The 18090-nt window shown below is 42.8% G+C and overlaps 2 protein-coding genes and 1 pseudogene across 4 annotated transcripts in view; 2 read left to right on the top strand and 1 right to left on the bottom strand.

Moving 5' to 3' along the window:
- Positions 1-18090, bottom strand: part of LOC112231940 (zinc finger protein 583) — a 969163-nt gene that overhangs the window by 752109 nt on the left and 198964 nt on the right. The window lies entirely within an intron of this gene.
- The window catches only part of LOC112231889 (zinc finger protein with KRAB and SCAN domains 8-like), a 359191-nt gene that overhangs the window by 326171 nt on the left and 14930 nt on the right, over positions 1-18090 (top strand). The window lies entirely within an intron of this gene.
- On the top strand, positions 2577-17699 carry LOC112231893 (annotated as a pseudogene).

The raw sequence follows: 18090 nt of genomic DNA, 5'->3' as shown, positions 1-18090 counted from the left end.
CAAAAAATGTATTTTGTTTTTAAATATACCATCATCATCTAATGTATTGTCTCATTGTTTGAAGAGACAGAGTTGGGCCATGTAGATCTCCCGTACCACACAAACCTGAGATGGCCGAGTTTGGGGAAGGTGCTTAAAAAATGTGCCAAATGGATGTTGGGGTGTTGGGGCCTGAATTAGGAGATTGCTGAGTTGTTGCAAATGAAAGGAAAATATGTGGATTTCCCTCAACTGCAAGATAAAGAATGGTTGGCTGATTTTGCCTTCACCGTGGGCATCATGGCCCTCATGAATTAACTGAATTCCAAACTACAAGGGATGGGCCTTTTTGCACATCTGATGTACAGCCTTGTCAAAGCCTTTATGGGAAAATGACTCCTCCTGACCCAACGAACAGAAGCCAACAATCTCACCCACCTTCCGACACTAATAGTCTGTTCCCTATCAGATGACCAGTGGGGGAAGTATACATCGCTACTGCGTCCTTTGAATGGTGAGTTTTCTTGTTGTTTGAGGATTTCAATGTGTTGGAAAATGACATGTTGTTGGTTTCCTCTCTTTTCACCTTCAATGTGAATAACGCTCCCACTGACCTGCCACTTAAGCTTATCGATCATCAGTCTGATGCAGTGATTGGAGAACTATTCAAAACAATGTTACTGACGAGGTTCTCTGCATCTCTCGATGAACAAAACTTTCCAAAGATTGGGAGTCTTGCTCAGAAGATGTTTGTACTGTTTGGGTCAACCTATGTATGTGAACAGACATTTTCAGTGATGAAATATAACAAGTCAAGGCACAGATAATCTCTTACTGACTAATTTCTCAGCAATCCTGCACATAGCGACGTCAGAAACTATACCTGCCTTCACTGCTCTAGTCAATGCCCATCAAAGACTTCACTCTGATGGGTAGTTTAAATGTAATGTTGAGCTCTCTCTCTTTTTTGTGTTTTGTGCATACCCGTTAACAAGAGTTCTGTCCATGGTGCTGAATGCACAGTGTACTTTTCCCTCTGTGTAGTTCATTCCATGCTTAATAATGAAAATACCTACCAAAAGGAGAACATGGATGTGGTTGATTTTTGTGCATGTTAAAAAAGTAAAATATGTAGCATATCTCAACATGATTGACAGTAGCTATATCAGTCAACACAGTCATACACATGTATAATCCTGTAATATGATTCTGGCCAGCGATGGCAAAAATATATATATTCTAACTAAGGTAGGTTTTCTGTGGGTCTCAGCTCATGTTGGGGTAGGGAGAAATGAGGCAGCGGATAAGGTAGCTCTGAAGAGGGAGAAGGTGTGGTGGTCCCGTTAGGGGGGATGGAATGTAGGAGCATCATAGCAGAGGGTTGGACCAAGGAGGAAAGTCTTAGTGGGGAAACACCCAGATGGGAAGTATGAAGCATGTCCTGTTATATTGCAAGAGGTATGTTGAGGGTAGCAGGATATTTTTCTGTGAGCTGGCTGAGTTGGGTGTAACCACATTTTCGCTTGTAACTACACTATATGACTAAAAGTATGTGGACACCTGCTCGTCGACCATCTGACTCCAAAATCATGGGCATAATATAGTTTTGGTCCCCCCATAACAGCCTCCTCTCTTCTGGGGAGACTTTCCACTAGATGTTGGAACATTGTTGCGGGGACTTGCTTCCATTCAGCCACAAGAGCATTAGTCAGGTTGGGAACTGATGTTGGATTAGGCCTGGCTTGCAAGTCAGCGTTCCAATTCACCCCAAATGTGAGGTTGAGGTCAGGGCTAAGTGCAAGCCAGTCAAGTTATTACACACCGATCTCGACAAACCGTTTCTGTATGGACCTCGCTTTATGCACAGGGGGCATTGTCATGCTGAAACTGTTGCAGCAAAGTTGGAAGCTCTGAACCGTCTAGAATGTCATTCTATGCTGTAGCGTTAAGATTTCCCTTCACCGGAACTAAGGGACCTAGCCTGAACAATGAAAAACAGCCCCAGACGATTATTCCTCTTCCAGCAAACTTTACAGTTGGCACTACACATTGGGGCAGGTAGAGTTCTCCTGGCATCCACCAAACCCATATTTGTACGTCAGACTGCAAGATGGTGAAGCGTGATACATCACTCTCCAGCTAAGCGCTTCAGCACTTGGCGGTCCCGTTCTTTGAGCTTGTGTGTTCTACCACTTCGCGGCTGACGCTCCTAGATGTTTCCACTTCACAATAAAAGCACTTACAGTTGACTTGGGCAGCTCTAGTAGGGCAGAAATTTGACAAACTGACTTGTTGGAAAGGTGGAATCCCAGGACGGTGCCACGTTGAAAGTTACTGAGCTCTTTAGTAAGGGCATTCTACTGCCAATGTTTGTCTATGGAGATTGCATGGCAGTGTCCTCGATTTTATACACCTGTCAGCAATGGGTATGGCTGAAATAGCAGAATCCACTCATTTGAAGGGGTGTCCACATACTATTGTATATATAGTGTATATTGACTTATCTAGTCCACCGGGCCTGCACCAATGGGTGTGAGGCTATTAGATATTTAACTGTGTGTTTCACACTCCGGCCAGAGAATGGCAATAGTACGCAATACAGCGTGTTGTCTGATGGAAACGGACAAGTAAACGGAAGAGAAGAACAACTTCCACGTTAGCGAAGAACAACTTTCACGTTAGCGTTTTTATTTAGACGTTTTAACGTCCTGGAACTCAAAATATGATTAATTTAACTGCACATCCCATGTTGTGTTTAGTTCGAGTTGGAGACAGGATTTGTTTGATAGCTAACTAGCTAGCTGCTCAAGTTAGCCAACAATGGCTAACTGTATGATTTTTCACACTCAAATAGCCTCCATCATGGAGGTTCTAGCGAATGCAGCCGTGGCAGAGATCTGTAAACTCGTAGATGACGACTATGCAGTGTTTCGTTTGGAAATAACTCAAAGCCAGAAAGAAAACAGGTCATTGCGAAGAAAACTGCTGGAATCGAAGGTGGCACGGGAGCGCGCAGAAAGGACAGCCCGAGAGCGCGTCCTCGCCAGTCGTCCCAGTAGTGTCAAGATCCTCGACCGATACAGAGGAATGGCAAGAGGTACATTTAGACGACGGTCGAGGATGCACGGCCTTAAGCCGTTCATAGCGTAACGTTAGTGCCTGTAAACCCGTTCACCACTGCACATATGTTCAGATGTGTTACCCAGAATTAGATCTGTATATAGCGCTTTTAATTACAAGTAGAATCGCACAGTCGCTTTAAAAACAAAAAACAATTGAACAAAACAAATGTAGGGATCTGGCAGTTCTTGGCCGATGGTCTTCCACAGCTTTGATTATAGGACAAAGTGAAAACAGGTTTTTCAGATTTTTTGCTAATGTGTAAAAATAAAAACAGATACCTTATTTACATAAGTATTCAGACCGTTTGCTATGAGACTCAACATTGAGCTCAGGTGTTTCCTGTTTCCAATGGTCATCCTTGAGATGTTTCTACAATTTGATTGGAGTCTACCTTTGGTAAATTCAATGGATTTGTAAAGGCACACACTCGTATATAAGGTACCACATTTGACAGTGCATGTCAGAGCAAAACGAAGCCATGAGGTCGAAGGAATTGTCCGTAGAGCCCCAAGACAGGATTGTGTTGCGACACAGATCTGAGGAAGGGTGCCCAAAATAATTCTGCAGCGTTGAAGGTCCCAGGAACACAGTGGCCTCCATCATTCTTAAATGGAAGAAGTTTGGAACCACCAAGACTCTTCCTAGAGCTCATCACCCGGCCAAACTGAGCAATCGGGGGAGAAAGGCCTTGGTCAGGGAGGTGACCAAGAACCCAATGGTCACTCTGACAAAGCTCCAGAGTTCCTCTGTGGAGATGGGAGAACCTCCCTGAAGGACAACCATCTCTGCAGCACTCCACCAATCAGGCCTTTATGGTAGAGTGGCCAGACGGAAGCCACTCCTCAGTAACGGCACATGACAGCCCGCTTGGTGTTTTCCAAAAGGCACCTAAAGTCTCTCAGATCATGAGAAACAAGATTCTCTGGTCTGATGAAACCAAGATTGAACTCTTTGGCCTGAATGCGAAGCGTCACTTCTGAAGGAAACCTGGCACCCTCCCTACGGTGAAGCGTGGTGGTGGCAGCATCATGCAGTGGGGATGTTTTTCAGCGGCAGGGACTGGGAGACTCGTCAGGATCGAGCAAAAGATGAACAGAGTAAAGTACAGAGAGATCCTTGATGAAAACCTGCTATAGAGCGTTCATGACCTCAGACTGGGGCGAAAGTTCACCTTCCAACAGGACAACGACCCTAAACACTCAAGACACTCACCCTAAATACACCAAGACAACGCAGGAGTTGCTTTGGGACAAGTCTGAATGTCCTTGAGTGGCCCAGCCAGAGCCCGGATTTAAACCCGATCGAATAACTCTGGAGAGACCTGAAAATAGCTGTGCAGGGATGCTCCGCATCCAACCTGACAGATCTTGAGGATCTGCGGAGAAGAATGGGAGAAACTCCCCAAATACAGGTGTGCCAAGGTTGTAGCGTCATACCCAAGAAGACCCGAGGCTCTAATCACTGCTAAAAGTACTGAGTAAAGGGTCTGAATAATTATGTTGTAATATTTCAGTTATTTATTTTGAAAATATTTGCTAAAATTTCCCTAAAACTATTTTTGCTTTGCCATTATGGGGTATTGTGTGTAGATTGATGTGGGAAAAAACAATTTAATCAATTTTAGAATGTCTGTAAAGTAACAGAATGTGGAAAAAGTCATGGGGTCTGAATACTTTCTGAATTTACTGTACCGTAGGTAGTACAGCCAGGCTGGGCAGCGAGGTAGAGACATTGCAAGACAGGCCACGGAGCTCTTCATCTTGCACCTCGTCTTCAATTGTCACAGCTCCTCCTTAGTAGGTAGGCTGGATCATCCACCACTGAAATGTAGCACCCACCTGGGTGATGGTTCGTTGACTGTAAAAGCGACAGTAAGACCACCACACCCACTACAAAAGGGAGCCTCTGCATCCCCTCACACGGCTAGGAATTGGGGCATGGGGGGCAAAAAGCGATGCTGTTGATCTGGTGTTGCTGCATCATTGAAATCATATCAACGAGCTAGCTAGCCAAGTGAAATATAAACTGACTTGCCATAATCAGTTCTGCAATTCCGTGGGTTACCACCAGATATTTCAGTTCATTTATAAACACATTATCAAAACCAAAAGTTGATGAAAAAAATGCAATAAAAAAACACTTAAACAATACAATATTTACAGAGATCTCTGCCTAGGATGGTCTCAGTTGGAATGGTTACCTACAGTGCCTTCAAAAAGTATTCAAACCCATTGACTTATTCCACAATTTGTTGTGTTACAGGTTGGATTCAAAATTGGTTTTAATTACTCTCAACCATCTCCACACAATACCCAGTAATGATAAAGTGAAAACATGTTGTTTGAAATGTTTTGCTAATTTATTGATAATGAAATAGACATTTCTAATTTACATAAGTATTCACACCTATGAGTCACCATCACTCCTATTTTCCAATAGCACGTTGTGTTAGCTAATCCAAGTTGATAATTTAAAAAGGCTAATTGATCATTAGAAAACCCTTTAGCTATTATGTTAGCACAGCTGACAACTGTTGTTCTGATTAAAGAAGCAATAAAACTGGCCATCTTTAGACTAGTTGTGTATCTGGAGCGTCAGCATGTGGGTTCGATTTACAGGCTCAAAATGTCCAGAAACAAATAATTTTATTCTGAAACTTGTCAGTCTATTCTTGTTCTGAGAAATGAAGGCTATTCCATGTGAGAAATTGCCAAGAAACTGAAGATCTTGTAAAACGCTGTGTACTACTCCCTTCACAGAATAGCGCAAACTGGCCCTAACCAGAATAGAAAGAGGAGTGGGAGGCCCTGGTGCACAACTGAGCAAGAGAGATATTTAATGTCTGCTTTCTAAATGTTTTACCTATCTGCCAATAGGTGCTCTTAGCGAGGTATTGGAAAACCTCCCTGGTCTTTGTGGTTGAATCTGTATTTGAAATTCACTGCTCGGCCTTACAGATAATTTTATGGGTACAAAGATGAGGTAGTCATTCAAAAATCATGTTAAATACTATTATGGCACACAAAGTGAGTCCTTGCAACTCATTGTGACTTGTTAAGCAAATCTTTACTCCTGAACTTATTTAGGCTTGCCATAAAAAGGGGTTGAATACATTGACTCAAGACATTTCAGCTTTTAATTTGAAGTATTATTATTTATTTTTTAATGACAAACATAAAACATTATGGGACACTGTGTGTAGGCCAGTGACCAAAAAAAACTCAATTTTATCCATTTTAAATACAGGCTGTAACACAATGTGAAAAAAGGCAAGGGATGTGAATGCTTGTAGGTTACCCCATTGACTCACAGCAAAAACCGGACCCTTTTCAAACACAATTTTCTTGTCTGCTGTTTTAGTAAATTACAAAACTACATTAAAGAAAAGTGCATTAAAAAATTTCATTTTTGACATTGCCTGCTTCAGAGGGTTCTCACTAGTAATGTTGTAGGGCTTTCCTCATGACACTTTTCATGACGTCGCTTGCAGCCACGTGAGTGGAGTGAGTGCTAGCTAGTTACCGTCCGGAACATTAAGCTAGCCAAGATCAACAACACAAAAATGTATTATACAGCTACAAGTAGTGAGTGGAGTTACAAATGGACTATACTAAACAAGCTAAATGTCTTACATGTGATGAAATGTTTTCCACACACATAGCTACTACGTGTAACCTACTTGAACACCGGGTCCCCACATTTCCCAAGCCGAATAGTCTGAAGCCACAGGGCTCTTTTCGCAGGCTCTTTTCCTAAGTGGCGATCCGTAGGTCAGGATTTTTGATCTGTTTGCATGTGCATTGAACAACACCGTAGCTTTTCGGCATGTTTTGTTATTTCTGTATACACAAAAATCGACTACGAAGTTGTCTCTTTTACAGTAAAGGTAAATGGGAATAAATGTTTGTTTTCTCAAATTTGTGGGCGTGGTAAAGGGGAATTCCTTATTAGGTGAATATCGACTTAGAGTATACCTCACAGCGCCATGGCAACCACGGAGCAGTATGCGTATGCAGTAACTCCCGTGATTAGATTACTTACTTAGCTAGCTAGCTATCTTGTAGCCTGGTTGCTGTCTCTGTTCAGCTACTTAATTTCACTCCTTGTGCTCCATAGATGTGACAAGGAGTGTAATGTTAGCTAAAACAACTGGTACGAAGACTAACTCTCTTGCACAAAGAAACAATATATTCTAACCCGATTCTTGATTTACTGCATTTTCTGTTATTTACTAAATGAAAACAATGATACATGGAACATAATATAGAAATCAATAAATAGTATATCAAGAAGTTATGAGAAGTGTTACCTTACATCCTTGCTAATTGTAGACAGTGTCAATAGTGTATAATATACTGTTGACAGTGCTTGACTTAAATAGGTACCAGTACTCATTTTGGGTGCAGGTACTGTTTATTATTATATATATAATATATATATAGATATATATATATATATATATATATATATATTTGTATGTGTGTGTGTGCAGGATTTCCACAATACTTTTGAGCTAATATTCTATAAGAGGAACAGGAGTTCAAGCAGTAGAAAATTTGATGTGCCGGTTCTCAGCTCTGGTCAACCACTGATGTTGAGCATTGACAGTAGCTAACCTAACCACTGCTTTTCCCCCAATCACTCTCTCAGGTGAAGGACATCTCACTGGAGGCTACAGGACCTTTATGAAGCCAGCAGGACACAATGACTGGAGAGATGACCAACCAATCACTGTTGATGAGGGGAGTGGAACCTCAACCCAACACGTTATTGTGATAGAAGTTAGTGGAATAGTGTTGCATAAAAAATTAGGTACTTTGTAAATCAAATGTGGCCCATTTATTTCAGAACGCTCCCCTCAGCTATTCACTTGCTTACATGTACAGTATATCCTCATTTATCTGCCATAGGTGAGCTTTGTGAGACTTCACATTGTTATCCAATTCAACTAATGTACCGGTAATAACGTCCTCTCTTCTTGTGTCAGTCTGCAGAGGCTGAAGGTCCTGGTGTCAAGCTAGAGAGGTCTGAAGGAGAGGAGGACCCACGGCACAGCAGAGACATCCAGACTGGAACGGCTGACACGCCCTCTGTAGACAGAGAGGACCCCACCACCGCCCAAGCACAGCCAAGGATCCGTCGCAGCATCACGGAGGTCAGTGGAATGCCGAACACCGTCCTCAAGTCAGAGACAGACACCAAGACTTTAACTGTAACACACAGTCTCTTACAAACAGGATCTGATCACAGATCAGACCCAAAGAGACTGGGGCCGAGGAGACTGGGCTGTCTTCCTGCTCCCGGCTCAGAGTACTTACCAGTATTTCACCAGAGCCAGAGAACGTTTAATTCCCGTGGGGATGGTGATGGTAACGCTTTAGACACTGGCGGTGATGATTCATCTTGTTCTTACGCTACAGAGATGGGCCCTGGCAACATATCCTTGGGTTTAGAGACACAAACTGATCTGTCTAGAGGGGACTGGAACCGGTACAGTAGTAGTGTATACTCTGAAGGGTGCCTAGATAAGAAAGGGGAGAGTCTGGTCGTAGATGAGGTGACTGTGAAAGTGGAGGATGACGTTCCTCCCACATGGAATGCAAATAGTCACCTAGGAGACGGAAACTCACAGGGTAGAGATGTCTTAGATTACAGGGAAAGCTTAGAGACAAATCTAAATGTCACGACCCACTCCCCGTTACACACGTTCAGGGATTGTGACCCAGTGTCCACATTGATGGGGCCTTCCGATTTACACAGCCATGTCCTTTTCGATCAGGTATTGAACTCAAACGACAGGGCTAGAGCCCAGACTCAGGGAGGGGGAGCCACATCAGGCAATGGTAAAGAGAAACGGTTCCTCTGCATGTTCTGTAACAAAGGCTTCAGCTGCCTCCAGAAGGTGGAGGTTCACCAGAGGATCCACACAGGGGTGAAACCCTTCAGCTGTACCCAGTGTCACATGCGCTTTGCCCAGGCTGGCACTCTGAAGAGGCACCAGAGGGTTCACACAGGGGTGAAACCCTTCAGCTGTACCCAGTGTCACATGCACTTCGCCCAAGCTGGTGACCTGAAGAGGCACCATAGGGTCCACACGGGTGAGAGACCCTACAGTTGCCCCCAGTGTGAGAAGAGATTCACCCGCCAGCATCAGCTAAAGATGCACATGAAGGTCCACATGGGAGAGAGGCCATTTGCCTGTACGCACTGCGGGAAGACATTCTCAGAGATGAGCTATCTCAGGATACACCAGCAGAAAAAACATTCCACTCAATAGCTTCAGATTTTTAGATGTATTAAATATAAAGATTCATTTTCATTGTTGTCAGCAGAAAAATACTCACAAATGCATTTGGAATAATGAGAGTAACATATTTCAGTGTTGAATATTTCTGGGTAGAATACTGCATCCAGACATGATATATATATATATATATATATATATGTGTATATGTATGTGTATGTTTGTGCCTAAAAAGGTTATTACATATTGTGTTTGTACTGTGCAGGCCAGGGATGGGCAACTTTGATGGGGGCGGGGGCCACAAAATATCAGAACTCAGTCAGAGCTGGCTCTAGCCTTTTGGGGGCCCTAAGCTACATTTAGCAAGTAAAGCATTTTAGCAGCCCCCTTCTTGACAGCAAAGATAACATTTTTTTTGTTTTAGAGTTAATTTCCTGCAGTTCTACACATTTTGACATGGGTTGAAGAGACGGGGTTAATCCACAGACAAAAGGGGCGCTGTTAGTTGCCCATCCCTGGCGCGCTCTATCATAATCAGTCGGTAGTCGCAATGACTAATTTGCATATAAATGGTGTTTTTGTCAAGATGTAGACTTTTTGCTATTTGGGGGTTTCATTTGGTTTTAACAAAACAATGTCTTTGCTTTCATTATCTGTATGTATTATTGCCAAATTCAGTATAAATATAGTTTTAGTCGTATAAATGTAGGATGAAACGTAGCACTTTCCCATCCGTTCTAGCTTGTAACACACCAGGCTTTCGCGGCACTAGTTTATCTGCACTATCAAACCCCTCCTCTATTCCGAAATCATGAATGAATTACAAAATAGTTAGCTCGCTATATATTTTGAATCAAGCTACAATAGGCTATTCAATCGAATGATTTTCCTGTTTTCCCAATCAAAGCTACTGTATTGTATCATCCTCGGGAAAAGAAAGTGTACCTCAGGCTACACTCTCTTGCACTTCAAAACCCATCATACATAGTTACACTGTCACTACTGCCCACACCTTAGCTAGCTAGCGTAGCTTTCTACTGCGTTGATTTATTCCCGGGAGAGAGAAATCGCTTGATTAAAAAAAAGAAAGTAATGTTGTGCTGGGGGCTGGTTCAGACGATCAGTGGCATCAACTTATTGCCGACTACTTTTTGACCCTGCGCCACAGAGCAACGTCATAAGCGACTCTGACAAGCTCACTGAAGTCGAGTCCGAGCACCTTGAGGAGGCAACCCATTAATGGTGGATCCGTCAATTAAGGTGCTTTATTCGGTTGAGGGGAAATATGGTGCTGGGCAAGAAATTGAAAAGGCTTGCGAGTTCAATAAAGGGAAGCCGTGATATTTTATTTTTACCCCTGAGGAGATGGTCAAGAGACGTGACCAGATGAATTGGCTAACTCAACAATGGTAAGTGCTTGCCATTCAACTATTAGTCAACTTTATATGACTGAGTGTGTAATGTGTGCTTGTTTTCTGTGTCTGTATCTGTCAGTGTCTGGGTGTGATGAGGCACATGTAGACTGACTCGCTAACTGTTAGTGTATTAAATCCAACTGTGAGAGAGTGAGTGAATGTGTGGCTTGGAAGGGAGAGCTGAAGTGGGGGATGTGTAGCCCATGCAACCTACATATCTAGATAGTAACTTATGGGACCTGTGTGGGCGAGAGAGAGAATGTGTGTGGTGTTGATATTTGTCCTAAAGACAGGTTACATAAATGCATGAAATGGCCATCTACAAAGTTATGACATTTCTTTATATCAAACCTGACCAATTTACACTACTAGTAAAAGTGTGTGTGATTCACACATGCATTTCAAGATGTGCAGGTTGCGTAGTTTGTGTGTTTTATTGAACATGTTTATGTTACTTTAAAATGTATTGTCTAGAATAGATGACGACGATGACTGAATGTTAAAGAATTATATATTGTTGTCTTATTTTTCAGATGAAAAACATCTAGTGCTCATTGGCGAGATCTCTGGTTCCATGAACCTCTGCAAGGAAACGGTCACCTCGAACAGGAACTAACAAAAAGGAAACATCAGAGGACATATTTCTTTGATAGCCAGCAAATCTGCAGAGAAACCTTCAAGTTCCGACACGTGTACGTTTTCATTAGAGTAATACAACTTAATGTTTTCTGTTCTTATTGGGGCTGCAACAATATTAAGTTCCATGAGGTATTTAAGAAAAATTGTGGTAGGCTGTATCATGAATAGAAATAAAACAGCGGAGAATACATTGTACCTTTCAGCACATAAAGGCATGTTTAAAAATAATTCTTTTCTGATTTCATAATTTCTACAAAAAGCTGACTGCAGTGATAAAGTTCTACAAGGAACATGGTGAGGCTCCAAGGAAGAAGAGGTGTGGTGGTCTCGCCAGAAAACAGGTGCTGTCCTACGAGGACACTCGGCGAATCGTCCACTAGGTCAACAACTTTGCCGATGTCCATGCGATGCCTCTCCCAGGACAGAGCCCTGGATTTAAGAGGGCAGACATCCTGGTGCTTCTGACATTTGAGACCAAGTCCTGTGTGTATTACAAAAATGTTAATGCGTGTTCATGGTGAGTGTTTTCCTAAATCTTGATACTTAAGTTTGTACAAAATGTTTGTCAGCTCAAGCCAGCGGCAAAGACTCTAACCAAAGCCCACATGAACCGGATCCAAAGAGACTGTCAGACCTTACTCTCTGGTGACGTGTGTATGTTGTCAGATTTTCTTTAACATTTCTCATTTTAGTTGTTGCTTAGAGACCAGAGCTTACTTTGACCAATTTTAGCTCATTCTGTTGCTTGTATACTACATGAACAAAAGTATGTGGACACCTGCTTGTCGAACATCTCATTCCAAAACCATGGACATTAGTGTGGAGTTGGTCCCCCCCTTTTGCTGCTATAAAAGCTTCCACTCTTCTGGGAAGGCTTTCCACTAGATCAGTGTTTGCCAACCGGTCGATCTTCAAGGCATTCCTAGTCGATCACCATATTTCCGTAGAAAAGCCAACGAATGATAAAGGCTTGCTCTTCTTTTTAAAAAATCGTGTTGAGCTGTTGCCGGTAGGTGCACTTGATTCAAAAGTCCTGCTCCGGGTAAACAAAGTGTTCCCACGAGACAAAGTCCACCTACCCGGCTGACCGGCAAATCTGTGACAAAATCGGGTGGACCTACTGCGCTGCTCAATCGGATAGCTCAAATCACCGTGGCTACAGAGCTTCCATGACCTTGGCCACAGCCAAGTGTAATAAGCTCCTAACCTACGTAAGATGTAATAATTTTTAAAACCATGACCACAGAGAGACTGTCACCGAATACAGCAAAGAGCTTCTGTTTTTATGAGTGAGTTTAAGTTGATATTCAGCACTGGCACTGTTTTTATTCAACACTATCACAAAACATGCTTCTCCGTACTTCCGCTCGGGCTGCAGCTGCAATGAATGAGTAGCCAAGTATCGATAGCCCTGCATTTGATTATATTTATTAGCAGCTCGTCGTGTTGATTTTAGTATTAAGGAATATTTAACTTTCTCTGGTCATAGGAACAACATGAATTTGTGCATGAGGCAGATGCGGTGCAACTCGAGTTTCGCCATCAGGTGGAAGACGGTGTCCTCTCTCTCTGGTCATCCAACTCGGAATTCCAAGTCGGAAACTCGGGCATCTTTCTAGAGCCCCCGACTTTTCGACCTGAAGATCACTGATGTCGTGATTTGACCTCGTTGACCATCAGATGCAGGTACCATCAGTCCAGTAAAATAAAAAAAACTAATTATTTAAATTCATGCCCCACAAGTGCTAAACCAACTGATCTATTTTGAAATATAATATGGTCTGATTAACAATATTGGCCGGCCAATCATATAGCCAATATGCTGTAATAATGTATTAGGCCTACTGCCCAAACCTCATTCCTACAAAACTGTGTGAGGCTAATGTAAAAGAAAATCTGAGCAGTAGATTTTGACTGCGAAAATGATCTTGACTCAAAGGTTGGTGACACCTACACTAGATATTGGAACATTGCTGCGGGGACTTGCTTCCATTCAGCCACAAGCATTAGTGAGGTCAGGCACCGATGTTAAACGATTAGGCCTGGCTCGCAGTTGTCGTTTTAATTCTTCCCAAAGGTGTTTTGATGGGGTTGAGGTCAGGGCTCTGTGCAAGCCAGTCAAGTTCTTTCACACCAATCTCAAAAAAACATTTCTGTATGGACCTCGCTTTGTGCACGGGGGCATTGTCATGCTGAAACAGGAAAGGTTCTTCCCCGAACTGTTGCCACAAATTTGGAAGCACAGAATCATGTAGAATGTCATTGAATGCTGCACCGTTAAGATTTCCCTTCACTGGAACTAAGGGGCCTAGCCCAAACCATGAAATACAGCCCCAGACCATTATTCCTCCTCCACCAAACTTTACAGTTGACACTATGCATTGGGGCAGGTAGCATTCTCCTGGTGTCCGCCAAACCCAGATTCGTCCGTCGGACTGCCAGATGGTGAAGTGTTTCCACTGCTCCAGAGTCCAATGGCGCCGCACTTTACACCACTCCAGCCGACGCTTGGCGTTGCGCATGGTGATCTTAGGCTTGTGTGCGGCTGCTCGGCCATGGAAACCCATTTCATGAAGCTCCCAACGAACAGTTATTGTGCTGATGTTGCTTCCAGAGGCAGTTTGGAACTCAGTAGTGAGTTCTGTAACTAAGGACAGATGATTTTGAGCTTCTCGTTCTTTGAGCTTGTGTGGCCTACAACTTTGCGGGTGAGCCGCTGTTGCTCCTAGACGTTACCACTTCACAATAACAGCACTTACAGTTGACCGGGGCAGCTCTAGCAGGGCAGAAATTTGACGAACTGACTTGTTGGAAGTGTGGCATCCTATGACTGTGCTGTATTGAAAGTCACTGAGCTCTTCAGTAAGGCCATTCTACTGCCAATGTTTGTTTATGGAGATTGCATGGCTGTGTGCTCTTTTATACACCTGTCAGTAATGGGTGTGGCTGAAATAGCCAAATCCATTGATTTGAAGGGGTGTCCAGATACTTTTGTATATGAAGTTTGTGTACAATTGTGTGCACATGCGCACACACATATGGATGCACAACGACAATGTAGACAGACACTATATCTGTATAGTTGGAGCAAGATGTAATTTAAATAATGTGTGTGTGTGAGCATAAGAGAAAAAGAACATGGGCACTCATGTCAATGGATTTCATGTATTGTTTGTATTAAGTAAATAGTTATTCATTGTTTTAATAAATGTCTTTTAAAAGTAACTGCAAACTTTGACTGCGTTTTTTTCCAACATGGACTTGGTGATACTCCGCATGCAATGGCCTGTCATTTTCATGTAATTTGGAGTAGAGCTGGCCATGATGGTCTCATTAGAAAGCTAACATTCTCCCTTTTCAGCACTGTATAACATTCAGAATGTGTTTTGGGGTCAATGGGACTGATTATGATAAAGCAAGTCACACAATTGTCACAAATACCTACTTCATTATTTCCGTTCAACTACTGAATTATTTTTCCAAAACACTTAATGAGAGAATTAATGCGGTTCATGACGATAAAAAAAATTCATATGGTGTATTTGTTTTAATGAAACAATTGGACATTTCATTCTAAGACTTTCATTGAGACTCTCTTTAGTATACATCACATCTGATCTCACCCTGTTCTACATACACCCAACAGCGCTTTATAACTAATATACACTTCCTAAATATACCCACACACTAACAAACACCTACTGTACACGTCAAAATAGTTTAGTCAGGTTTGTCTGACTTGACTTATCATAGCTGACTCATATTTACCCACATCATATTTATGTCCACCATGATGGGTTTAACAACAATGAAGTCATTCTGTAACTACAGTACAGGACTCAAATGTAGTGGGGATGGGTAAACACTCCATGTTGAAAGTATGTTATTTGTGTGTACGTACCTGAGGGAGTTTGCCTGTGTAATCTGTATCACTTGTCTCTTCCAGGATGAGGAGGGTCCAGAGGTACTGCTGGTGAAGGAGGAGGGTTATGAGGAGGATCTGGGGAACCCTGAGGGGATCATGGTCATGGAGGACAACCAGACTACACCTCCTCCTGAACCCACAGAGGAACCAATTAAGCAGCACAGGACCACACACAGTCTCACTGAGGTGAGCCCACTGAACTACTGTCTGAATGGTATTAGGTCTCCCGAGTGGCACGGTGGTCTAAGACTGCATCTCAGTACAAGAGTCGTCACTGCAGTTCCGGGTTCGAATCCAGGCTGCATCACATCTGGCTGTGATTGGGAGTCCCATAGGGCGGCGCACAATTGGCCCAGTGTCGTCAGGGTTTGGCCGGGGTAGGCCATCCATCGTAAATAAGAATTTGTTCTTAACTGACTTGTCTAGTTAAATAAAGGTTCAATAAAAAATGTCAGAGCCTATATCCACGAAGTATCTTAGAGTAGGAGTGCTGATCAGTTTCACCTTTTAAAGACTATGTAGGCAGGTGGGGACCTGATCCTAGATCAGCACTTTTACTATGATACAAGCTGTTGATTAATTTTGTTTTAAGTGTCGGACCATGCCTTTTGAATGATAAAACCAGTAAAGTGTCAAGTAATCAAATCGACTAACACATTTGCATAATACTCAAAGCAATCCCTCATTGTCCAATCATAGGGTGCTCATATAAGATTTCTTGATCCAACATCCTCTCACTCTGTATCTCTTACAGTCAGTAGACATGGATAATGGGAAGCCTGATCTGCTGCTGGTCAAAAAGGAGACAATAGAAGACGGACCAGATAGCATTGATCTGCTGAGTGGACTAAAGATGGGGGAGCAAGGTAAGGGAGAAATACATATAACCTACATACAGTAATAGATCTTCATTGGGAATAGTGATACGCCTGGCTATTATTTTTTTCCATTAAACTCCATATGTAGATTTCTCTGACATGTTTCTGAAGTGTAACCTCTTCCCGCAGGTGGTTGGCTAGAGGCTAACAATGGACACTGGGCGGCCATCTTGGATTCAAAGACTGGTGCAGCCAAGATCCCAGGGGACAACATCACTGAGCAAGCCAGGGCCAGAGACAACATAGTAGAGGTCAGTGGATGGGACAGCGTCCTATACTCTGGGCTGGCGAACAACCCTGTTAACCACAACCAGAAACAGACAGTGGAACATGAAACAACATCCGAATTTAGTCTCCATGACAACAGACTGGCTGAGACCAGGGCGAGGTGTAGATTAGGTCTGCAGGGAGGTGTCTGTATTCAGCTGGAGAGAACAGACAAAGACTCAGCTAGCGATGCTCCTTCCTGTTCCTATAGTTGTGATTCAGAGAGACTGATGGCACCTCAGGTTAACCCCCTAACAGATGCTGCCTTCAGCCTGCCTTCTATAGGATCTATCAACTGGAACATGGACCCTGCGACAACACAGACACTCCCTGACCTTCATCCTTCTCACACTCTCCTCCTGTTAAACCAGACCTCAGACAATGCTTGTGCACTAAATGTCTACACAAGCCCATTGACAAATGACAGTAGTAGTAACGCTATCATCAGATCTGGTGGCAAAGAGAAGCACTTCCTGTGTTCATTCTGTGGGAAAGCCTTCAGTTTCCCCAAACAGGTGGAGGTCCACCAGAGAATACACACGGGGGAGAAACCATTCAGCTGCCATCTGTGCCGGGCCAGTTTCTCACACTCATCCAGCTTGAAGAGGCACCAGATGGTCCACACGGGTGAAACCCTTCAGCTGTACCCAGTGTCACATGTGCTTTGCCCAGGCTGGTGACCTGAAGAGGCACCAGAGGGTCCACACAGGGGAGAGACCCTTCAGCTGCCCCCAGTGTGAGAAGAAGTTCACCCGCCAGAACCAGCTGAAGAATCACCTGAAGGTCCACACGGGAGAGAGGCCACTTACCAAAACGCACTGCAGGAAGAGATTCTCAGAGAGGAGCTACCTCAGGATACACCAGCAGAAAAATCATTCCACTCTATAACATAGAAAGTAATCATTCTTCTGGATAGCTTCTGATGTTTTGATCAAACCGTGCAATAAAGACATTAATTTATTGTTGTCATCAGAAAAGACCCACAGATGCATTTGGAATAACGCCAGTAACAGATTTCATTGTTGATTATTGCATTCAGACATAAAACATCTGTTACATTGTTGTGTAGGCTGTATTATTTTCATTACATCCAATCAACTATCCGCCCCACCCAATACACTTTTAATGAGAAAGTGAATGCAGTTTCTCAAGTTCATGCAGAGTTTTAGTTGAGACGTATGTGTGATTTTTATATGGTGTATTTTAAACTTGTTTAACGCAAAATGGAACTTTTCAGTCTGACTTTCATCCCTTAATAGACAGTGTACAAAACATTAGGAACATCTCTTTCCATGACAGACTGACCATGTGTAAGATATGATCCCTTATTGATTTCACCTGTTAAATCCACTTCAATCTCTATAGATGAAGAGACAGATTAAAGAATTTTTAAGCCTTGAAAGAATTTAGACATGGATTGCGTATGTGTGCCATTCAGAGGGTGAATGTGCAAGACAAAATATCTAAGTGTGTTTGAACGGGGTATGGTAGTAGATAGTGATGGGGAAACAGGTTTTTGAAGCACTGAGTATTTCCAGCCAATTATTTTCAAAATCGGTTCATTATTTGAGGCTTTGATCAACACAGGTACACTAGTGGCACCTGCTGATCAAAAGAAAT

The sequence above is a fragment of the Oncorhynchus tshawytscha genome, linkage group LG34 (assembly GCF_018296145.1).
Source record: "Oncorhynchus tshawytscha isolate Ot180627B linkage group LG34, Otsh_v2.0, whole genome shotgun sequence".
NCBI lineage: Eukaryota > Metazoa > Chordata > Actinopteri > Salmoniformes > Salmonidae > Oncorhynchus > Oncorhynchus tshawytscha.
Note: the sequence above shows the minus strand (reverse complement) of the source record. Positions and strands in the feature narration are given on the sequence as shown.